This window comes from Eleutherodactylus coqui, chromosome 8 (assembly GCF_035609145.1).
Source record: "Eleutherodactylus coqui strain aEleCoq1 chromosome 8, aEleCoq1.hap1, whole genome shotgun sequence".
NCBI classification, from domain to species: Eukaryota; Metazoa; Chordata; class Amphibia; order Anura; family Eleutherodactylidae; genus Eleutherodactylus; species Eleutherodactylus coqui.
In genome coordinates this window covers 36,998,706-37,014,208 of record NC_089844.1, presented here as the reverse complement: position 1 = coordinate 37,014,208, position 15,503 = coordinate 36,998,706, and positions in this window count along the sequence as shown.

Sequence of the window (15,503 nt, the reverse complement as noted above, 5' to 3'; positions counted from 1 at the left end):
CTGACTCTGGAGGTTTTCCCCTTAGCTTTTCCCCATAGGCCAAAAGGGGGGAAGTCAAAAAAGCACCCCCGCCAGATGTATGCAGAGTTGGGCTGGGGGGTGACGGGGAGCGGGCTGTTGGCAGCTGTGTGGTGGCTGCAGGGGTGGGCCTGGGCGGCTGCGGAGGGCGCCTTCAGAGTGCACCTACCAGTAGGGGCTCAAGACCCAGGCTGAGCCTCCGATGTGCCCGGGCAGGACACCCAGGAGGCGGGGAGCAGACACCCCCGCTGAAGCCCACGGCAGTTGGCAGAGATGAGTCTTGGAGAAAAAAAACGACAAAGTCCAAACGCTCCAGGCGCTGGCCAGGGGTGCGGACCGGGCCGGCCGGGCCGGCGGGGGCTGCGGCTGCCGGGGCTGAGCCGAGTGTTGATGCATGTCCTGAGAACCGGGAAGGGGACAGACCGGTGGCTCCAGGCCGGGTTGGAGTTCCAGGAGGTCGGCCTGACTCTGGAGGTTTCCCCCCTGGCTTTTCCCCATAGGCCAAAAGGGGGGAAGTCAAAAAAGCACCCCCGCCAGATGTATGCAGAGTTGGGCTGGGGGGTGACGGGGAGCGGGCTGTTGGCAGCTGTGTGGTGGCTGCTGGCAGCCGTGTGCTGGCTGCAGGGGTGGGCCTGGGCGGCTGCCGAGGGCCCCCGTAGTGCACCTACCAGCAGTAGCTCAAGACCCAGGCTGACCCTCCGATGTGCCCGGGCAGGACACCCAGGAGGCGGGGAGCAGCCCCCGCTGAAGCCCACGTCAGTTGGCAGAGACGGGTCTTTGAGAAAAAATGACAAAGTCCAAACGCTCCAGGCGCTGGCCAGGGATGCGGACCGGGCTGGCCGGGCCGGCGGGGGCTGCGGCTGCCGGGGCTGAGCCGAGTGTTGATGCATGTCGTGAGAACCGGGAAGGGGACAAACCTGTGGCTCCAGGCCGGGTGGGAGTTCCAGGAGGTCGGCCTGACTCTGGAGGTTTTCCCCTTAGCTTTTCCCCATAGGCCAAAAGGGGGGAAGTCAAAAAAGCACCCCCAGCAGATGTATGCAGGAGGGGCTGGGGGGTGACGGAGAGCGGGCTGTTGGCAGCTGTGTGGTGGCTGCTGGCAGCCGTGTGCTGGCTGCAGGGGTGGGCCTGGGCGGCTGCCGAGGGCCCCCGAAGCGCACCTACCAGCAGTAGCTCAAGACCCAGGCTGAGCCTCCGATGTGCCCGGGCAGGACACCCAGGAGGCGGGGAGCAGCCCCCGCTGAAGTCCATGGCATGTGCCAGAGGCGAGTCTTGGAGAAAAAACGACAAAGTCCAAACGCTCCAGGCGTGCAGGCCAGGGGTGCGGACCGGGCTGGCCGGGCCGGCGGGAGCTGCGGCTGCCGGGGCTGAGCCGAGTGTTGATGCATGTCGTGAGAACCGGGAAGGGGACAAACCTGTGGCTCCAGGCCGGGTGGGAGTTCCAGTAGGTCGGCCTGACTCTGGAGGTTTTCCCCTTGGCATTTCCCCATTGGCCAAAACGGGGGAAGTCAAAAAAGCACCCCCGGCAGATGTATGCAGGAGGGGCTGGGGGGTGATGGCGAGCGGGCTGTTGGCAGCTGTGTGGTGGCTGCTGGCAGCCGTGTGCTGGCTGCAAGGGTGGGCCTGGGCGGCTGCGGAGGGCCCCCCCGAGTGCACCTACCAGTAGGGGCTGAAGACCCAGGCTGAGCCTCCGATGTGCCCGGGCAGGACACCCAGGAGGCGGGGAGCAGCCCCCGCTGAAGCCCAGGGCAGTTGGCACAGATGGGTCTTTGAGAAAAAACGACAAAGTCCAAACGCTCCAGGCGCTGGCCAGGGGTGCGGACCCGGCTGGCCGGGCCGGCGGGGGCTGCAGCTGCCGGGGTTGAGCCGAGTGTCAGTGCAGGTCCTGAGAACCGGGAAGGGGACAAACCGGTGGCTCCAGGCCGGGTTGGAGTTCCATGAGGTCGGCCTGACTCTGGAGGTTTTCCCCCTGGCTTTTCCCCATAGGCCAAAAGGGGGGAAGTCAAAAAAGCACCCCCAGCAGATGTATGCAGAGTTGGGCTGGGGGGTGACGGAGAGCGGGCTGTTGGCAGCTGTGTGGTGGCTGCTGGCAGCCGTGTGCTGGCTGCAGGGGTGGGCCTGGGCGGCTGCGGAGGGCCCCCTGAGTGCACCTGCCAGCGGTGGCTCAAGACATTGCCTGAGCCTCCGATGTGCCCGGGCAGGACACCCAGGAGGCGGGGAGCAGCCCCCGCTGAGGTCCATGGCATGTGCCAGAGGTGAGTCTTGGAGAAAAAAAACGACAAAGTCCAAACGCTCCAGGCGCCGGGCAGGGTGGCGGACCCGGCTGGCCGGGCTGGCGGGGGCTGCGGCGGCCGGGGCTGAGCCGAGTGTCGATGCATGTCCTGAGAACCGGGAAGGGGACAAACCGGTGGCTCCAGGCCGGGTTGGAGTTCCATGAGGTCGGCCTGACTCTGGAGGTTTCCCCCCTGGCTTTTCCCCATAGGCCAAAAGGGGGGAAGTCAAAAAAGCACCCCCAGCAGATGTATGCAGAGGGGCTGGTGGGTGATGGATAGTGGGCTGTTGGCAGCTGTGTGGTGGCTGCTGGCAGCCGTGTGCTGGCTGCAGGGGTGGGCCTGGGCGGCTGCGGAGGGCCCCCGTAGTGCACCTACCAGTAGGGGGCTCGAGACCCAGGCTGAGCCTCCGATGTGCCCGGGCAGGACACCCAGGAGGCGGGGAGCAGCCCCCGCTGAGGTCCATGGCATGTGCCAGAGGTGAGTCTTGGAGAAAAAAAACGACAAAGTCCAAACGCTCCAGGCGCCGGGCAGGGTGGCGGACCCGGCTGGCCGGGCTGGCGGGGGCTGCGGCGGCCGGGGCTGAGCCGAGTGTCGATGCATGTCCTGAGAACCGGGAAGGGGACAAACCGGTGGCTCCAGGCCGGGTTGGAGTTCCATGAGGTCGGCCTGACTCTGGAGGTTTCCCCCCTGGCTTTTCCCCATAGGCCAAAAGGGGGGAAGTCAAAAAAGCACCCCCAGCAGATGTATGCAGAGGGGCTGGTGGGTGATGGATAGTGGGCTGTTGGCAGCTGTGTGGTGGCTGCTGGCAGCCGTGTGCTGGCTGCAGGGGTGGGCCTGGGCGGCTGCGGAGGGCCCCCGTAGTGCACCTACCAGTAGGGGGCTCGAGACCCAGGCTGAGCCTCCGATGTGCCCGGGCAGGACACCCAGGAGGCGGGGAGCAGCCCCCGCTGAAGCCCAGGGCAGTTGGCAGAGATTGGTCTTTGAGAAAAAATGACAAAGTCCAAACGCTCCAGGCGCTGGTCAGGGGTGCGGACCCGGCTGGCCGGGCCGGCGGGAGCTGCGGCGGCTGGGGAAGAGCCGAGTGTCGATGCATGTCCTGAGAACCGGGAAGGGGGCAAACCAGTAGCTCCAGGCCGGGTTGGAGTTCCATGAGGTCGGCCTGACTCTGGAGGTTTTCCCCTTGGCATTTCCCCATAGGCCAAAACGGGGGAAGTAAAAAAAGCACCCCCAGCAGATGTATGCAGAGTTGGGCTGGGGGGTGATGGGGAGCGGGCTGTTGGCAGCTGTGTGGTGGCTGCTGGCAGCCGTGTGCTGGCTGCAGGGGTGGGCCCCGGGCGGCTGCGGAGGGCCCCCGGAGTGCACCTACCAGTAGGGGCTGAAGACCCAGGCTGAACCTCCGATGTGCCCGGGCAGGACACCCAGGAGGCGGGGAGCAGCCCCCGCTGAAGCCCACGGCAGTTGGCAGAGGCGAGTCTTGGAGAAAAAAACGACAAAGTCCAAACGCTCCAGGCGAGCCGGCCAGGGGTGCGGACCCGGCTGGCCGGGCCGGCGGGAGCTGCGGCGGCCGGGGCTGAGCCGAGCGTCGACGCATGTCCTGAGAACCGGGAAGGGGACAAACCGGTGGCTCCAGGCCGGGTTGGAGTTCCATGAGGTCGGCCTGACTCTGGAGGTTTTCCCCCTGGCTTTTCTCCATAGGCCAAAACGGGGGGAGGCAAAAAAGCACCCCCAGCAGATGTATGCAGGAGGGGCTGGGGGGTGACGGAGAGCGGGCTGTTGGCAGCTGTGTGGTGGCTGTTGGCAGCTGTGTGGTGGCTGCTGGCAGCCGTGTGCTGGCTGCAGGGATGGGCCCCGGGCGGCTGCGGAGGGCCCCCAAAGCGCACCTACCAGTAGGGGCTGAAGACCCAGGCTGAGCCTCCGATGTGCCCGGGCAGGACACCCAGGGGGCGGGGAGCAGCCCCCGCTGAAGTCCATGGCATGTGCCAGAGGCGACTCTTGGAGAAAAAAAACGACAAAGTCCAAACGCTCCAGGCGTGCCGGCCAGGGGTGCGGACCCGGCCGGGCCGGCGAGAGCTGCGGCGGCCGGGGCAGAGCCGCGTGTCGATGCAGGTGGTGAGAACCGGTATGAGGGTAATCCTGGTCGCTCCGGGCCGAGCCAGGGTTCCAGGAGGGCGGAAGGAGCGGGCCCGTTTCCCCTGATAGCGCCGACGACGGTAAAATAAGGCCTCGCAAAACGTCAGCACGAACACCTTGTCGGGGTATAAGGGAACGAGCGGTGTGCGGTCTTTGACAAAGTGACAGTATTTCTCCAAAAAAAGCACCCCCGGCAGATGCGTGCAGACGGGGCTGGCTGGTGACGGAGAGCGGCGGGCTGTTGGCAGCAGTGTGCTGGCTGCAAGGGGTGGCCCGGGGCGGCTGCGGAGGGCCCCCAAAGTGCACCTGCCAGCGGTGGCTCAAGACCCTGGCTGAGCCTCCGATGTCCCCGGGCAGGACCCCAGCAGGCCGGGCACGGACCGCAGCTTGCCCCCTTTGCCGTCCGATGAAGCTCGCACGGTCAGAAAAAGTTTCAAAGTCCCAACGGGGGAGAGAGTGTTGACGGCGAGGGGGCGCTGGCTGCTCCAGGGGCCGGGAGGGAGGCCCTGGAGGTCGGCCTGGGGGTGAGTGGAGCGGCCCCCGTGTGTCCCTGAGCGTCCCCCGGTCTTTGGTCGAGAGGGGGTCTCAGCCGCTAATGTGCCCGCCCGGGTACCTAGGCAGGCCGGCCTGGGGCGAGTGGAGCAGCCCCCGTGTGTCCCTGAGCGTCCCCCGGTCTTTGGTCGAGAGGGGGTCTCAGCCGCTAGTGTGCCCGCCCGGGTACCTAGGGAGGCCGGCCTGGGGCGAGTGGAGCAGCCCCCGTGTGTCCCTGAGTGTCCCCTGGCGTTTGCTGAAGAGGGGGTCTCAGCCGCTAATGTGCCCGCCTGGGTACCTAGGGAGGCCGGCCTGGGGCGAGTGGAGCAGCCCCCGTGTGTCCCCGAGCGCCCCCCGGTCTCTGGTGGAGAGGGGGTCTCAGCCGCTAATGTGCCCGCCTCAGGGAGTCCGGCCTGGGGCGAGTGGAGCAGCCCCCGTGTGTCCCCGAGTGCCCCCCCGGTCTTTGGTGGAGAGGGGGTCTCAGCCGCTAATGTGCCCGCCTCAGGGAGTCCGGCCTGGGGCGAGTGGAGCAGCCCCCGTGTGTCCCTGAGCGTCCCCCGGTCTTTGGTGGAGAGGGGGTCTCAGCCGCTAATGTGCCCGCCTCAGGGAGGCCGGCCTGGGGCGAGTGGAGCAGCCCCCGTGTGTCCCTGAGCGTCCCCCGGTCTCTGGTGGAGAGGGGGCCTCAGCCGCTAATGTGCCCGCCTCAGGGAGGCCGGCCTGGGGCGAGTGGAGCAGCCCCCGTGTGTCCCTGTGTGTCCCCCGGTCTTTGGTGGAGAGGGGGCCTCAGCCGCTAATGTGCCCGCCTCAGGGAGGCCGGCCTGGGGCGAGTGGAGCAGCCCCCGTGTGTCCCTGAGCGTCCCCCGGTCTTTGGTCGAGAGGGGGTCTCAGCCGCTAATGTGCCCGCCTCAGGGAGGCCGGCCTGGGGCGAGTGGAGCAGCCCCCGTGTGTCCCTGAGCGTCCCCCGGTCTTTGGTGGAGAGGGGGCCTCAGCCGCTAATGTGCCCGCCTCAGGGAGGCCGGCCTGGGGCGAGTGGAGCAGCCCCCGTGTGTCCCTGAGCGTCCCCCGGTCTTTGGTCGAGAGGGGGTCTCAGCCGCTAATGTGCCCGCCTCAGGGAGGCCGGCCTGGGGCGAGTGGAGCAGCCCCCGCGTGTCCCTGAGTGTCCCCTGACGTTTGCTGAAGAGGGGGTCTCAGCCGCTAATGTGCCCGCCTCAGGGAGGCCGGCCTGGTGCGAGTGGAGCAGCCCCCGTGTGTCCCTGAGCGCCCCCCGGTCTTTGGTGGAGAGGGGGTCTCAGCCGCTAATGTGCCCGCCCGGGTACCTAGGGAGGCCGGCCTGGGGCGAGTGGAGCAGCCCCCGTGTGTCCCTGAGTGTCCCCCGGTCTTTGGTGGAGAGGGGGTCTCAGCCGCTAATGTGCCCGCCTCAGGGAGTCCGGCCTGGGGCGAGTGGAGCAGCCCCCGTGTATCCCCGAGTGCCCCCCGGTCTTTGGTGGAGAGGGGGTCTCAGCCGCTAATGTGCCCGCCTCAGGGAGTCCGGCCTGGGGCGAGTGGAGCAGCCCCCGTGTGTCCCTGAGCGTCCCCCGGTCATTGGTGGAGAGGGGGTCTCAGCTGCTAATGTGCCCGCCTCAGGGAGGCCGGCCTGGGGCGAGTGGAGCAGCCCCCGTGTGTCCCCGAGCGCCCCCCGGTCTCTGGTGGAGAGGGGGTCTCAGCCGCTAATGTGCCCGCCTCAGGGAGTCCGGCCTGGGGCGAGTGGAGCAGCCCCCGTGTGTCCCCGAGCGCCCCCCGGTCTCTGGTGGAGAGGGGGTCTCAGCCGCTAATGTGCCCGCCTGGGTACCCAGGGAGGCCGGCCTGGGGCGAGTGGAGCAGCCCCCGTGTGTCCCTGAGCGTCCCCCGGTCATTGGTGGAGAGGGGGTCTCAGCTGCTAATGTGCCCGCCTCAGGGAGGCCGGCCTGGGGCGAGTGGAGCAGCCCCCGTGTGTCCCCGAGCGCCCCCCGGTCTCTGGTGGAGAGGGGGTCTCAGCCGCTAATGTGCCCGCCTCAGGGAGTCCGGCCTGGGGCGAGTGGAGCAGCCCCCGTGTGTCCCCGAGCGCCCCCCGGTCTCTGGTGGAGAGGGGGTCTCAGCCGCTAATGTGCCCGCCTCAGGGAGTCCGGCCTGGGGCGAGTGGAGCAGCCCCCGTGTGTCCCCGAGCGCCCCCCGGTCTCTGGTGGAGAGGGGGTCTCAGCCGCTAATGTGCCCGCCCGGGTACCCAGGGAGGCCGGCCTGGGGCGAGTGGAGCAGCCCCCGTGCGTCCCTGAGCGCCCCCCTGGCGTTTGCTCAAGAGGGGGTCCCAGCCGCCAATATGGCCGCCCGGGTACCCGCGGGGGCCGCCCTGGGGCGAGTGGAGCAGCCCCCGTGTGCCCCTGAGCGCCCCCTGGCGTTCGCTGAAGAGGGGGTCTCAGCCGCCAATATGGCCGCCCGGGTGCCCGGGGGAGCGGCCTGGGGTGGCCCTGTGCAGCCTCCGGGCGCCCCTGAGTGTTTTCCAGTATCTGGCCGAGACACCCCCTGACCCTCCGACTGTGTCCGTTTGGAGCGCCTGGTGCCTGGGCACCCCCTGAGTGTTTTTCAGTATCTGGCCGAGACACCCCCTGACCCTCCGACTGTGTCCGTTTTTAGTGCCTGGTGCCTGGGCACAGACCGCGGCAGCTCCCGCTGGCCGCATTGACAGAGTGCTGAAAAAATGACAAAGTCCGAAAATGCCTGAGAACCGGGAAGGGGACAAACCGGCGGCTCCAGGCCGAGCCGGAGTTCCAGGAGGTCGGCATGATTTTGCCGGTTTCCCCATAGGAGGTGCCAAGTTGCCAAAATGGGGGAACTCAAAAAAGCACCCCCGCCAGATGTATGTAGGGGGGCTGGATGGTCGATGGGGAGTGGGTGCCTGGCAGCAGGGGCCACCCCGCGCAGGTGCCCCGGGGGGCCCGCGGGGGGCCCCCGAAGACACCCCCCCCAGCACTCGCTGAAAACCCCGTCCGAGCCGCCCGCGCTGCCCGGAGGGAGTCCCGGGAGGCCGGGCACGGCCCGCAGGTCTCTCCCTCTGCCCCCCGGTGAGGTTTGCACGGGGGGGAAAAGTTTCAAAGTCCCGACGGGGGGCGAGAGACAGTGCGGCGAGGGGTGGCGGGCTGCTCCGCGGACCCGGGGGAAGCCCGGGGAGGGCGGCCTGAGGGCGCGGAGGGCCCCCTGAGAGTGCCTACGGGTAGTAGGTGAGAAACCCTGCCTGTACCTCCCACGGGGCCCGGGCAGGGACCCCGGGAGGCCGGGCAGAGCCCGCAGGTCGCCCCCTTCCCGTCCGATGAAGCTCGCACGGTCAGAAAAGTTTCAAAGTCCCAACGGGGGGAGAGTGTTGACGGCGAGGGGGGTGCAGGCTGCTCCAGGGTCCGGGGGCAGCCCCTGGAGGTCGGCCTGGGGGTGTGGAGGGGCCCCCCTGAGAGCACCCAACAGTAGTTGCTCAAGACCCTGCCTGAGCCTCCGATGTGCCCGGGCATGAACCCCAGGAGGCGGGGAACAGCCGTGGCAGCCCCTGCTGAAGTCCTTGGCAGTTGGCAGAGGCGAGTCTTGGGGAAAAAAACGACAAAGTCCAAACGCTCCAGGCGCCGGCCAGGGGGGCGGACGTGGCTGGCCTGGCCGGCGGGTGCTGCGGCTGCCGGGGCTGAGCCGAGTGTCGATGCATCTCCTGAGAACCGGGAAGGGGACAAACCGGTGGCTCCAGTCCGAGCTGGAGTTCCAGAAGGTCGGCCTGACTCTGGAGGTTTTCCCCCTGGCTTTTCCCCATAGGCCAAAAGGGGGGAAGTCAAAAAAGCACCCCCGGCAGATGTATGCAGAAGGGGCTGGGGGGTGACGGAGAGCGGGCTGTTGGCAGCTGCGTGGTGGCTGCAGGGGTGGGCCTGGGCGGCTGCGGTGGGCCCCCTGAGTGCACCTGCCCGTGGTGGCTGAAAACCCAGGCTGAGCCTCCGATGTGCCCGGGCAGGACCCCAGGAGGCCGGGCACAGAACGCCGGTTGCCCCCCATTGCCGTTTGACGAAGCTTGCACGGTCAGAAAAGTTTCAAAGTCCCAACGGGGAGAGAGTGTTGACGGCGAGGGGGTGCTGGCAGCTCCAGCGGCCGGGGGCAACCGCTGGAGGCTGGGCCCGGACTGCGGCAGCCCCCCTTGCAGTCGAACAAAGTTTGAGGAGACGAGTCATGAAAATGACAAAGTCCAAACGCTCCAGGCGTGCCGTCCAGGGGGGCGGACCCAGCTGGTCGGACCGGCGGGAGCTGCGGCGGCCGGGGAAGAGCCGAGTGTCAATGCAGGTCACGAGAACCGGTATGAGGGTAAACCTGGCCGCTCCGGGCCGAGGCACGGTTCCAGGAGGGCGGAAGGAGCGGGCCCGCTTCCCCTGATAGCGCCGACGGCGGTAAAATAAGGCCTCGCAAAACGTCAGCACGAACACCTTGTCGGGGTATAAGGGAACGAGCGGTGTGCGGTCTTTGACAAAGTGACAGTGTTTCTCAAAAAAGCACCCCCGGCAGATGTGTGCAGACGGGGCTGGCTGGTGTGGGAGAGCGGCGGGCTGTTGGCAGCAGTGTGCTGGCTGCAGGGGTGGCCCGGGGCGGCTGCGGAGGGCCCCCAAAGCGCACCTACCAGTGGTGGCTGAAAACCCCCGCTGAGCCTCCGATGTCCCCGGGCAGGACCCCAGGAGGCCGGGCAGAGCCCGCCGCTTGCCCCCTTGCCGTTTGACGAAGCTTGCACGGTCAGAAAAGTTTCAAAGTCCCCACGGGGGGAGAGTGTTGACGGCGAGGAGGTGCTGGCTGCTCCAGGGGCCGGGGGCAACCCCTGGAGGCTGGGCACGGACTGCGGCAGCCCCCCTTGCAGTCGAACAAAGTTTGAGGAGACAAGTCATGAAAATGACAAAGTCCAAACGCTCCAGGCGCCGGCCTGGGGTGCGGACCCGGCTGGCCGGGGCCGGCGGGAGCTGCGGCGGCCGGGGCTGAGCCGAGTGTCAATGCAGGTCCTGAGAACCGGGAAGGGGACAAACCGGTGGCTCCAGGCCGGGTTGGAGTTCCAGGAGGTCGGCAGGACTCTGGAGGTTTTCCCCTTGGCATTGTCCCATTGGCCACAATGGGGGAAGTCAAAAAAGCACCCCCAGCAGATGTATGCAGAGGGGCTGGCGGGTGACGGAGAGCGGGCAGTTGGCAGCTGTGTGGTGGCTGCAGGAGGTGGGCCTGGGCGGCTGCGGAGGGCCCCCAAAGTGCACCTACCAGAAGGGGCCCAAGACCCAGGCTGAGCCTCCGATGTGCCCGGGCAGGACACCCAGGAGGCGGGGAGCAGCCCCCGCTGAGGTCCATGGCATGTGCCAGAGGCGAGTCTTGGAGAAAAAACGACAAAGTCCAAACGCTCCAGGCGCCGGGCAGGGTGGCGGACCCGGCTGGCCGGGCCGGCGGGGGCTGCGGCTGCCGGGGCTGAGCCGAGTGTCAATGCATGTCCTGAGAACCGGGAAGGGGACAAACCGGTGGCTCCAGGCCGGGTTGGAGTTCCGGGGGGTCGGCCTGACTCTGGAGGTTTTCCCCCTGGCTTTTCCCCATAGGCCAAAACGGGGGGAGCCAAAAAAGCACCCCCAGCAGATGTATGCAGGAGGGGCTGGGGGGTGACGGAGAGCGGGCTGTTGGCAGCCGTGTGCTGGCTGCAGGGGTGGGCCTGGGCGGCTGCGGAGGGCCCCCTGAGTGCACCTGCCAGCGGTGGCTCAACACCCTGGCTGAGCCTCCGATGTCCCCGGGCAGGACCCCAGGAGGCCGGGCAGAGCCCGCCGCTTGCCCCATTGCCGTTTGACGAAGCTTGCACGGTCAGAAAAGTTTCAAAGTCCCAACGGGGAGAGAGCGTTGACGGCGAGGGGGTGCTGGCTGCTCCAGGGGCCGGGGACAACCCCTGGAGGCTGGGCACGGACTGCGGCAGCCCCCCTTGCAGTCGGACAAAGTTTGAGGAGACAAGCCATGAAAATGACAAAGTCCAAACGCTCCAGGCGCCGGCCAGGGGGGCGGACCCGGCTGGCTGGGCCGGCGGGGGCTGCGGCTGCCGGGGCTGAGCCGAGTGTCAATGCAGGTCCTGAGAACCGGGAAGGGGACAAACCGGCGGCTCCAGGCCGAGCTCGAGTTCCAGAAGGTCGGCCTGACTCTGGAGGTTTTCCCCCTGGCTTTTCCCCATAGGCCAAAATGGGGGAAGTCAAAAAAGCACCCCCAGCAGATGTATGCAGAGGGGCTGGGGGGTGATGGGGAGCGGGTGTTTGGCAGCAGTGTGCTGGCTGAAGAGGTGTGCCTGGGCGGCTGCGGAGGGCCCCCTGAGTGCACCTGCCAGCGGTGGCTCAAAACCCTGGCTGAGCCTCCGATGTCCCCGGGCAGGACCCCAGCAGGCCGGGCACAGACCGCAGCCTGCCCCCCTTGCCGTTTGATGAAGCTTGCACGGTCAGAAAAGTTTCAAAGTCCCAACGGGGAGAGAGTGTTGACGCCGAGGGGGTGCTGGCTGCTCCGGTGGCAACCCCTGGAGGCTGGGCACAGACTGCGGCAGCCCCCCTTGCAGTCGAACAAAGTTTGAGGAGACAAGTCATGAAAATGACAAAGTCCAAACTGCTCCAGGCGCCGGCCAGGGGGGGCGGACCCGGCTGGCCGGGCCGGCGGGAGCTGCGGCTGACGGGGTTGAGCCGAGTGTCGATGCATGTCACGAGAACCGGCATGAGGGTAAACCTGGCCGCTCCGGGCCGAGGCACGGTTCCAGGAGGGCGGAAGGAGCGGGCCTGTTTCCCCTGATAGCGCCGACGGCGGTAAAATAAGGCCTCGCAAAACGTCAGCACGAACACCTTGTCGGGGTATAAGGGAACGAGCGGTGTGCGGTCTTTGACAAAGTGACAGTGTGTCTCAAAAAAAGCACCCCCGGCAGATGTGCGCGGACGGGGCTGGCTGGTGACGGAGAGCGGGCTGTTGGCAGCGGTGTGCCGGCTGCAGGGGTGGCCCGGGGCGGCTGCGGAGGGCCCCCTGAGAGCACCTACCAGTAGTTGCTCAACACCCTGGCTGAGCCTCCGATGTCCCCGGGCAGGACCCCAGGAGGCCGGGCACAGACCGCCGGTTGCCCCCCCCATTGCCGTTTGATGAAGCTTGCACGGTCAGAAAAGTTTCAAAGTCCCAACGGGGAGAGAGTGCTGACGGTGAGGGGGTGCTGGCTGCTCCAGGGGCCGGGAGGGAAGCCCTGGAGGTGGGCCTGGGGGTGTGGAGGGGCCCCCTGAGAGCACCTACCAGCAGTTGCTGAAGACCCTGCCTGAGCCTCCGATATCCCCGGGCAGGACCCCAGGAGGCCGGGCACAGACCGCAGCCTGCCCCCTTGCCGTTTGATGAAGCTTGCACGGTCAGAAAAGTTTCAAAGTCCCGACGGGGAGAGAGTGTTGACGGCGAGGGGGTGCTGGCTGCTCCAGGGGCCGGGGGGGGGAACCCCTGGAGGCTGGGCACGGACCGCGGCAGCCCCCCTTGCAGTAGAACAAAGTTTGAGGAGACAAGTCATGAAAATGACAAAGTCCAAACTGCTCCAGGCGCCGGCCAGGGGGGCGGACCCGGCTGGCCTGGCCGGCGGGTGCTGCGGCTGCCGGGGCTGAGCCGAGTGTCGATGCATCTCCTGAGAACCGGGAAGGGGACAGACCAGTAGCTCCAGGCCGAGCTGGAGTTCCAGGAGGTCGGCCTGACTCTGGAGGTTTTCCCCCTGGCTTTTCCCCATAGGCCAAAACGGGGGGAGGCAAAAAAGCACCCCCAGCAGATGTATGCAGAGGGGCTGGGGGGTGATGGAGAGCGGGCTGTTGGCAGCTGTGTGGTGGCTGCAGGGGTGGCCCTGGGCGGCTGAAGAGGGCCCCCTGAGTGCACCTACCAGCAGTAGCTCAAGACCCTGCCTGAGCCTCCGATGTCCCCGGGCAGGACCCCAGGAGGCCGGGCACAGACCGCAGCCTGCCCCCTTGCCGTTTGATGAAGCTTGCACGGTCAGAAAAAGTTTCAAAGTCCCAACGGGGAGAGAGTGTTGACGGCGAGGGGGCGCTGGCTGCTCCAGGGGCCCGGGGCAGCCCCTGGAGGCTGGGCACGGACCGCGGCCGCCCCCCTTGCAGTCGAACAAAGTTTGAGGAGACAAGTCATGAAAATGACAAAGTCCAAACGCTCCAGGCGTGCCGGCCAGGGGTGCGGACCCGGCCGGCCGGGCCGGCGGGGGCTGCGGCTGCCGGGGCTGAGCCGAGTGTCAATGCATGTCCTGAGAACCGGGAAGGGGACAGACCGGTGGCTCTGGGCCGAGCTGGAGTTCCAGGATGTCGGCCTGACTCTGGAGGTTTTCCCCCTGGCTTTTCCCCATAGGCCAAAATGGGGGAAGTCAAAAAAGCACCTCCAGCAGATGTATGCAGAGGGGCTGGCGGGTGACGGAGAGTGGTCTGTTGGCAGCAGTGTGCTGGCTGCATAGGTGTGCATGGGCGTCTGCGTAGGGCCCCCTGAGTGCACCTGCCAGTGGTGGCTGAAAACCCAGGCTGAGCCTCCGATGTGCCCGGGCAGGACCCCAGGAGGCCGGGCACAGACCGCAGCCTGCCCCCTTGCCGTTTGATGAAGCTTGCACGGTCAGAAAAGTTTCAAAGTCCCAACGGGGAGAGAGTGCTGACGGTGAGGGGGGTGCCGGCAGCTCCAGGGGCCGGGGGCAACCCCTGGAGGCTGGGCACGGACTGCGGCAGCCCCCCTGGCAGTCGAACAAGGTTTGAGGAGACAAGTCATGAAAATGACAAAGTCCAAACGCTCCAGGCGTGCCGGCCAGGGGAGCGGACCCGGCCGGCCGGGGCGGCGGGAGCTGCAGCTGCCGGGGCGGAGCCGAGTGTCAACGCAGGTGGTGAGATCCGGTATGAGGGTAATCCTGGTCGCTCCGGGCCGAGCCACGGTTCCAGGAGGGCGGAAGGAGCGCGCCTGTTTCACCTGATAGCGCCGACGGCGGTAAAATAAGGCCTCGCAAAACGTCACCACGAACACCTTGTCGGGGTATAAGGGAACGAGCGGTGTGTGGTCCTTGACAAAGTGACAGTATTTCTCAAAAAAGCACCCCCGGCAGATGTGCGCGGACGGGGCTGGCTGGTGATGGAGAGCGGGCTGTTGGCAGCAGTGCGCTGGCTGCAGGGGTGGCCCAGGGCGGCTGCGGAGGGCCCCCAAAGCGCACCTACCGGTGGTGGCTGAAAACCCAGGCTGAGCCTCCGATGTGCCCCGGGCAGGAACCCAGGAGGCCGGGCACAGACCACAGCTTGCCCCCTTGCCGTCCGATGAAGCTTGCACGGTCAGAAAAAGTTTCAAAGTCCCCACGGAGAGAGAGTGTTGAGGGCGAGGGGGAGCTGGCTGCTCCAGGGGCCGGGGGCAACCCCTGGAGGCTGGGCACACCCCCTTGCAGTCGAACAAAGTTCGAGGAGACAAGTCATGAAAATGACAAAGTCCAAACGCTCCAGGCGCCGGCCAGGGGGGCGGACCCGGCTGGCCGGGCTGGCGGGGGCTGCGGCTGCCGGGGCTGAGCCGAGTGTCGATGCATGTCCTGAGAACCGGGAAGGGGACAAACCAGTAGCTCCAGGCCGAGCTGGAGTTCCAGGAGGTCGGCCTGACTCTGGAGGTTTTCCCCCTGGCTTTTCCCATTGGCCAAAATGGGGGAAGTCAAAAAAGCACCCCCGGCAGATGTATGCAGAGGGGCTGGCTGGTGATGGGGAGCGGGCTGTTGGCAGCGGTGTGCTGGCTGCAGAGGTGTGCATGGGCGGCTGCGGAGGGCCCCCCGAGTGCACCTGCCCGTGGTGGCTGAAAACCCAGGCTGAGCCTCCGATGTGCCCGGGCAGGACCCCAGGAGGCCGGGCACAGAACGCCGGTTGCCCCCTTGCCGTTTGATGAAGCTTGCACGGTCAGAAAAGTTTCAAAGTCCCAACGGGGAGAGAGTGCTGACGGTGAGGGGGGTGCTGGCTGCTCCAGGGGCCGGGAGGGAGGCCCTGGAGGTGGGCCTGGGGGTGTGGCGGGGCCCCCTGAGAGCACCTACCAGCAGTTGCTCAAGACCCTGCCTGAGCCTCCGGTGTTGCAGGGCAGGACACCCATTGGCGGGGAAAAGCAGGTGGCAGCCCCTGCTGAAGTCCTTGGCAGAGATGAGTCTTTGAAAAAAATGACAAAGTCCAAACTGCTCCAGGCGCCGGTCAGGGGGGCGGACCCGGCTGGCCGGGCCGACGGGAGCTGCGGCGGCTGGGGAAGAGCCGAGTGTCAAGGCATGTCCTGAGAACCGGGAAGGGGGCAAACCAGTAGCTCCAGGCCGGGCTAGGGTTCCAGGAGGTCGGCCTGACTCTGGAGGTTTTCCCCCTGGCTTTTCCCCATAGGCCAACATGGGGGAAGTCAAAAAAGCACCCCCGGCAGATGTATGCAGAGGGGCTGGGGGGTGACGGGGAGCGGGCTGTTGGCAGCAGTGTGCTGGCTGCAGAGGGCCCCCGAGGTGCTGCACCTACCAGTAGTTGCTCAAGACCCCCCATGACCCTCCGG